Consider the following 8941-nt stretch of genomic DNA (forward strand, 5'->3'; position numbering starts at 1 on the left):
TTTTGTGTGGGCGTTTTTTTTCTTTGAGGGGGAATTTTTTATCTAATTGGGTAAGTCCAATTCTGCCGTTATTTGTTTTATACTTTGCACCAACTTGCTAAAAATTCGCTTGATAATAATTTCAGGTTCATAAACACATTGTCTCTTTATGGGTCACTTCATTGTTGTTCTTTTGGACATATATGGACTTTCACCTTTCCCCATTTTAAATTTCATTTTTGACATGTCTGAAAATAAAAAAAAAATATAAAAATAAATACTTGGTTTATCAGCTAAATATAAAATTTAATTCTGGAAACTGGAACTGTTTTAATAACATTAAAAAGTAAATAAAATAAGAATGGGATTTCCGTTATTAAAAAACTTATTTCTGTGACACCCCCGAATAAAACCCGAATGCTCACAGGTCGTATGCACAATTTGCTGACCCGGCATTTAATGGCCGCTGACCCACGCGATTCCGCCAGTCGATTCCGGAGGCGTAACCGCAAAGACAAACATTGAATACCGGAACTGAATGTCGGCGGATGTGGTGTATATATGTGTTTATGTATATAGGTTTCTCTGAGGGGCGTGTGCAATTCGCTAGAGCTCACACACAAACGCATGGGCATCGCAATGAAATGTTCGGATTTTCAGGTGGCCTCCCACATTTTCACTGACCGTTCTGTTTGAGTTTACTTAGCGGTTTTGTTGACTTTCTGGCGTTTTGATTGCGTTTTCCATATGCAAATGTGAAAAGGACAGCGCAAAAAAAAGTCGAGGCTTGCCGAGGGTTTTATCTATTTAATGGCCACCAATACGCAATTACACTTAATAAAATACCAAAAGGGGAGAGCAGAGGATGAGTTAACGAGAAATGTGCCTCATTATAACAAATTATAGAAGGAATATTGTAATTTACTTTTGGACTCGGTATCATGTGCGGCTTTTTATTAAAAATTCAACACTAACGAGGCGGTTTTGTTTTTATAGCAGAGACCTGTCTTCGGCTGTCTCTTTCTATCTTTCAGCTGCTGTCCTTTGCGCTGCAAATAAGAATTTTAATAAATTATATTGTAATATGACAAAAACGTTTGCACAGGCTAAAGGCAGAGGCGTGTGCTTTTAAAGGGTTAAGTCGGGAAAAGGGTTTCGTTTTGATTCAGGAAATAGGTTTAGTTAAGTTGGAAGTATTGATATAAACTAATATATAATGTTTAAAAACCTTTTTCTATTCAAATTAAAAATTATTAAAATACATTTTTAAAGAATATTTACGTCCTTTTCTCCCAATTGTGAAAAGTAGTGAGCAAAAACAAAATACATTTTTAAATTAATTTACGTATTCAATCCTAGTTTCTCTTGTTGTCCTTGTTTCTCTTTTATATGTCCATATCCTTATGCCACGCCCCTGAACTGCCCCATCGAGTCCTTGTGTCAATGTCCTAGGCAAAGGGCTCATGAATTTTTCAATAACAAAATGTAGCTTTCCTAAAAAAAATGTGCGGAAAAAAAGTGTAGAAAAATTTCTCCAAAAATTTGTTAGCCAACTTGCAGCTAATTATGGGCACCAGGGGAGGCAACCGGAAACGGAAACCCTTTGGGATGTCGAGTTAGCCCACGCTTAATCCTTTCTTTCCTTTGGACTTTTTTTGTGGAGTGTTTCCGTACTTCATTACGTTTGGCTTGGGCTTCAGCTTCGGCTTTGGTTTATTTTAATTTCATTTTATGATTTAACTTTACACCTGCTTGAAAAACGACACACACACACAAGGACTGTGGACTGCACTTCAATTAAAAACCCGAGTCCTGGCCAAGGCACTTAAGTGCCTTTTACTCCTTTCCCCCCAGTGAGAAAGGTGTGAGAACATTTCTTTTGCCCAAATTATTTCAACATTTTCCGCTCCAAAAAAAGAGGGCTGGGGTATGTCCTAAAAAAGGGACAACAGTAATATGAAGATTTCTCTCGAAGAGTTCCTGGCATGCCGGGTCAAGGGTTTCGAAAAAGCAATGCTTTTGGGCTTGGGTTTTGGGATCGGGTTTACACTTTTGGCTCTTTTCGGGTTCCGGGGGGCTCGTAGTCAACATCCAACACTTCGTGGGCCAAATCTTCGTGTAATCGGATAAGGTAATTGGGAAGCTTTGTCTAGACATTAAGTGTACATAGTAAATTTTGTTTTCCCCAGTTTTGACCGAAATATGACTGCCATTGCGGATTATTATGTGTTCTGCAAAGGGAACTGGGCACCGTGGGCTCTTAAGTGGATTATTTGAAATACTAGATAAGCTTAACAAATTTCTTATTTTTAATAGCAATAAAATATACATTTATAAAAATATTTATTTTAGAATATATATTATTATGATAAATTTTATTTGTTTTTTATTTGCCATTATTAATATTTGCCATCTAAAAAGTATGTCACAGCTTCTTCTTACTCTCCTGTCTTAGTAATTTTTAAGAAGTTCCCACTGTATCCCTTACACTCCCATCAAACAGAAATCGTCTTACAGTGGAAACCTTTTCGGTGTTCGGGAACCGAAAACTTTTGTACGGCAACACATGTTCCTTTTCGTAGTTGGCCAAGTAACTCCAGCTCCAACTCCAATCACTTGAACGAACAACTGCGACGGCTTTTAATAAATCGATTTAAATTTCTGATCATATTTTCATCTCTAGAGAAATTTAATAGTTTTTCGCAATAACATTTTATGTGCGGACGCATACCCAGGACGCAGGATCTCAACATCATCCACTCTCCACGGTAGTAAGAAAAAACTATACACTGAAAATCATACCCATAATGCTTGGGAAATGCATTAATTAAAACAGAGTCTTTACAACTTTTTAAAAATATAAAAAATCAACTAATAACTTGAAAAATTTGGAAAAAATGCATTAAGGAGTCCGCCAGATTTTCTTATGTAACTAGTTTATGATACACTGTTGTAAAATAAAATCTAGGATTATACTTTTTCTTTCTGTACAACAGGAAACGGGAGGAACTAGCGAAAACTACCCAACTAAAATAATAAGAGCGGCAACAAACTTGGGCCCGGCACGTTGGGCCAAGTCCAAACAAAGAAACTGCAAAGTTTACGGGTCACACGATGTGGCAGGAGCTCTACGGGGAACCGAATTTCCCCCTGCCTTTCCGCAGGACCTCTTCCAGGACGACGTCGTCTGTGCAGCTTCCTGTGCATGGCAATAAAATTACTTTAGCCCATAAGTATGCTACAATTTTACGTACGAGCTTTTGGTCGCAAGTGCGGCAAATAGTTTTGCCGGCACGCCCCTCTGGACACTAACCGCCCCCTGTTCGCTTTCCCCGCACCCCCTTTCTCACGAGACACACACATCATAATTAATGCAAAGCTGGCAAATGTATGCAACACCTGCGGTTTGTTTAAAACGACCGCAAGCCAGCATTTCCCATATAAGGTCCTTCCCCCGGAAGGGTTTTCCAGCCAATTTTGGTTATTGAAATTATTTGGCCAAGTCGCTGACATTTTATGTTTATTTAATTGCTGGCTAAAGCGGTTGGTATTCCACGAAACCCATTTTGGTTTGGTTTCTAGGAAAATCAATTAATTTTGCACATTAAAATATTTCTAAACAATAAGTTTTAAATGTATACCTATTTTGTATTTTTGTACAATGCCATCAATTTAAAATTTCTATGCTATTTTAGAATTTATAACTAAGTGCCTGACATGTCATGTTTATTAAATTTAAGTCAAAGACCTTTTTCAATTCCTTTCCAATCAAATTTCATTTCCAATTTTATTTCAATCATTTCCAATGCTTTTCGCTCTTCAGTTTCGATGCCCGGGGGTCAGTAAAATTGGTTTTCCAATTTGCAGTGGCATATTTCAACTCTTGCGGTCAAGTGAACAGGACCAGAACCCAAAACCCTTATATCAGAGGACCCCAACCCCTTGGTTAACAGCCGTTGACATGATGACGACATAAGTTCCTTGCGGTTAACTTTTTCTGCTACATCATTCCGCTCGGGGGTTAACTATAATTAACCAGTTTAGCTCACATCCCCGCTAGCACTTTCATTTGCCAATTGCCATTGGTTTCTTTGTTTTTTTCATTCCAGAACCCTATTCTTTTCTGCCATTATCCACTTATTGACGGTCTTTTGTCTTTAGTTGACATGCAAATGAGTGGCTTGTTTTAAGGCATTGAGTTGTTGACCTCCACTTGTCAATTAGGTTGGCATTGATGCTACAGAAGAATAAGACCTCTGATGAGTCTATATAATTGAAGGTTTCAAACTTTCGCGATGACATAATTGTTGGTTTTTAAATTTGAGCTTGTTAGAGAGATAACTGTGATGAGCCAAGTGTTTTTAAATATAAAGAAAAATTAAATAAATATATTGCAAATACTAAATATTATTTGTTATCTCTATATTCATATAGGCAGTACTAAAATACATTTTTCAATAACAATTTTGTCAGTTCTTCTGATGTGTAATAAAAAATATCTTAAGCATACTTTTGTGTGTGGTCCATAAAGAAATGCGAGGGGGTAAAGATACTCTGTGAATCTTTTTGGAAAACCACCCGCACCACCCACTTATTTTAGCAGTGGGCCAGCAAATGAAACCCGACATCGATTTTGTTCTCAAATTACACTCGCCTTTGTTTACACAAAAATTATGTTTAATGAGCAGCAACCCCGAACTTCACGGTCCCAGCTTCTTCTGGGGTTGGCACAACTGACAATTATAATTACAAGGTCTTAAGTTTTTCGTGAAAATTATTATTTTAATTATGGGCCGCAGGAAGTGCGAGGGTGGAAATTCAAGAATTCAAGGAGAAAACAAAAAATGGAAACGAAGCTACAAAAATTCGATACATTTATGACATTGCGACAGATCATAAATTCAGCGATTTGAGTGATGTGTTTGTGCAACAATAAACTAAAAGGAATATTCCAGCTTTATGCGATTGTCATTCCATTCCAAAGGGAATGAATGGCTGCCAAGAAAAAATCATCTAATCAAGTGACATAATCAGTTTTTATGGGTGCGCCAAGGCAATCATAACTTTGGCACATACCCCGAATATATCGGCTTCAGTTTTATTTTCGCACGTTGATAATTTTTATTTCCCACTGGTTTGCAAGATAACTTGACAGCGTGTATGTCCTGTGCAAATAAAATACATTTATGCTGCGCTTTTATTCCCCATCAGTTTCAGTGTCCCAAGAAGTCCCTTCCACAACCCCCCGGTTGTAATAATCATTTATTTAATGTGCCCAAACATTTATTATTTCCGCTGACCTATCCTTGCGCCCTCGCTCGATGTGGATGACTAGTCCTTCGAATGGTCAAAGTTAGATTGGACACTTGCGCCATTTTCTCCTAATGAATCTAATTGAGTCAAACAAGTGGCCAGAAACATTATGGTAATGCTAATGTTGTCGTCCCAATCGCTGTGACCTTCATGCTCGCTGGGTCTTTAAGATGGGGCTTAGTTTGCTGAAAAAGAAGAGTTGGTTACTAGGTTGCTTATAGTGACTGATAGAAAAATTTTGTAATATTTAATTTAAAAAATAATTATTAAAAAATCTTTAGAAAAATCCCAAAAATTGTTTTATATTTTATACTCTAAAATGTTTATTATTCTTAGTTATATAAAAGTGACTGAAAAATTAGAACAAACAATGGGCAGTGAAAAGTGGCTGAAACCGTATCTAACAGATTAAGCCAATGGCGAAATGTTAAACGAAAATATTTCCAATCCATTGATTGCCGTACTCCGCGGAGGCTTGAAACCTTCTGTTTGCATATTTGTGTTGAAAAAAAATGGATATACACTGTACAGTATGCCCTCGGAGCTCAGTCTATGAAATAATGAACGCATGAATGATTGCATACTTTCGGCTGCTTGCCATTTAACATTTTCATTGCCATTACTTTTTCTCATTTTTTTGTTGTTGGTTCGTATATGAAAAAATACCAAAATCGGTTAATGTTTATTGAAAAAGCATAAAATTCGTTCTACCAGAATGGAAAATATGCTTTTGATACAATTATTGTGCCTATCTGCAGGCGCCGGCCCTGAAAACGCACCCCAAACCGAGAAACTGAATCCTCCCCCCATGCGAATTCAGTGAAACTTTTTTGTAATACTCTTACCAGGGGGTTATACGCTTTTCGGTTATGGTTTGTAATTTTAAAAATGTGTTCAATATGAAACAAATTAAATAAAGGGAAGGAAAACCTTAATGCAGACAAGAAGAGTTATAATCGTATTTCTATTAAATTTAAAAAACTTTATAAATTTGTTTATCTATTCTATTTAGTATCTTCATTATTTAAATTTTTTTATTATTATCCATACTGATACTCTTAGCTAATTACCATTTTAGTAAGCAAAGGGTACACAGATTTCGATTTCCTTTAAAAAGCTTGCTTTCTGGTTTTTAAATTTGTTTTTCTTTTTGCGCTCTTTTTTTCGTTTGAGTTCATTTTGCCCCCGGCTTGCTGTTCTTTTTTGGCTGAGACCCCGAGGGCCTGCAGTTATATGGGTCGCTTGCCGTTGATAACAATCCAGGATAATATGCGGCAGCCAGATGAATCCTGATGTGGCTCTAGGAATCGGCTTTGGCCTCGTCTCGAAGTCGGAAAGTGTGGGTTGCAAAGAGCGGAAAGCAATTTCATGGCCACGAGGTGGAACAATATCGAATTGGTATGGGCGCATTGAGGGTCGATGGTTAAGGAAAGCTCTTCGCATGTTTTAGTTGGGTTATTAGCATACGTCGCATTGCTGATCCCCAAAAAATGGAGACTATTTAATTGAATTTATGAACGGTTTTAAAAGATATAACTTCAAAACGGTTTAAAATTGTATGGACTTTTAAAACACAATATTTTCTATTGATTTCAAATTTTCTGAAGAATATGTTACCACCTCTCTATAAAATATATAACAAGTTTCTTAGATTTTTAGGCAACCATAATATAATATAAGTGAATATAACATTATAAGAATATATGCCATGAATCTTTTTTGAACCAAGATCTAATTGAACCGAAAGTTTTCAGATAATACCTTTTTTTACGAAAGGTGTTTCAGATCAAAGCATATTTACCATGAGATTCATTTCCAATTTGGTATACCTAATTCAACAGACCAAAAATGTATAAAACTTTATCTTTGGCAATTTAAAGCTTTATAATTTAACCTCTTATCAGTGTTATCATCAAATATTACAAAATTTCGATTATAATTTAAATGAACGTTGAACGTGTAAAAAAAAACTTATATAAAGCAGCCACAAAGACGAAAAAGATTGTAAAATTACAACGCTTTGATATTCAAATGCTCTTGTAAAGTTTGAACTCATTTTCACAAATTCCGATTTTATGCATTATTCAAAAGTGCTGCCCAATTTGCGATCCTTGGCCAGCAAAAAGGGTTAAGCAGAAGGGGCTGATCGGGGGGGCTGGGGGTATGCTCACGAAACATATTTGATATTTCATGCCCAAATAAATGCAATGAAAACTCATCAATTGACTCGACTCGCCGTCAACGCCTCAGTTGGCATCGACACTGTGTGGCCCGATTTGCATATAAATTGCTTTTGACATCGTTTGTTTGCCAACCGAACTTCCCTCCACTTATAATTCCCAAATTTTTTCTGTTTCACCATCATCACTGGCCATGTCAAGTGCTTATCAGCCTGTTGGCATCTGTCCAAAAAAGCAATTGCAGAGCTCTCAGCCTCGCTTTTTTAATTGCCACAATTTGCGCTTAAACGTTTTGGCATTTCAACTCGTCGCCTGCAGCTGCCAAAAAAAAAATAAAACGAAACAAGCGACACCCATGGTGACAATTATATAGAGCAGTTCCGTTCCGTTCCAGGTTGGGGATCCCGAAATTGGAGTGGAGTGAGTGCCATCACTGCCCTCGGGGCAGCATTGGAGGCTTACAAGTTGGCCCATTAGAGCCACGCGCCTTGTAGAGTCGCTCTTTTGTGGAGCTTGTGGATGGGGGCCAAAGGCTCACCGGTGGGCGAGAATGTCAACTTAAATGCCAACAACAACAATGAGGGGAAGGAGCTTCAATAGCTCTTTGATCGTGGCGAAGAATGATTGCTCTGATTAAGATTATAAATTATCTATTAATTAATTATAATCCGAATTTGTTTTAATTTTTGTGGAGTTTTAGGTGTTTATATTATAATTTTTCAAATAATCGAAATTGTTTTGAGCCTAAATCTAATTTTGAGTTATCGAGAACAATTCACCTTTAACTAAAGATCGCTAGAAATCGAATGCTTTTTGCACATAATCCGATGTCCAATAACAAACCAAGTAATCTATATAAATACGATTATTATTTATCACTAGAAAATAGTAACAACATGTATGTAAAATAGTTAAAAAAATAATTTTAAAAATATTTGAATTCTGGATCTCTTGAATGAAGCAAACTAAATGACAAATCGGAAAAGCTTCAGAATCCACTGGCTTTTTTCACCAAGGGGGCGACATGCGGCGTTGACACAAAAATTCGTTAGAAAAACCCCAAGAACAAGACGTTAGAAAAAGTGGAGAAAAGGAACCGCGACGATGGCAACTGAGGGTGACATTATTTTTCATGTCAATGCCTAAGAAAAGGAGCAACAAGAATAATAACAAGAGAAAAAGCTGGAAAAGCGAAACCAACGAAGTGAAGGCAGACTTTTGGCAGATTCTTTTTTGTTTTGTTTTCATAGCTGATTCCTTTGCATTTTTTATGGACCCAGCCACGCCCACCCAGCCACCACGCCCCCGAGGGCAGGTGTTGTGCGCTTTGTTTCTATTGTCATCAAGTGGAATTGGCTTTTAATGTTGCCGCTGAGATATCTTAAGAATAATTGTTTTGCGTGTTTTTCCTGATTTCCAGGGCTTTTACGTTTTTGTATAGGCCCCGCAGGTGCGTTTTATTCCTGGCC

Source organism: Drosophila takahashii, chromosome 2L, assembly GCF_030179915.1.
Source record: "Drosophila takahashii strain IR98-3 E-12201 chromosome 2L, DtakHiC1v2, whole genome shotgun sequence".
Taxonomy (NCBI): domain Eukaryota; kingdom Metazoa; phylum Arthropoda; class Insecta; order Diptera; family Drosophilidae; genus Drosophila; species Drosophila takahashii.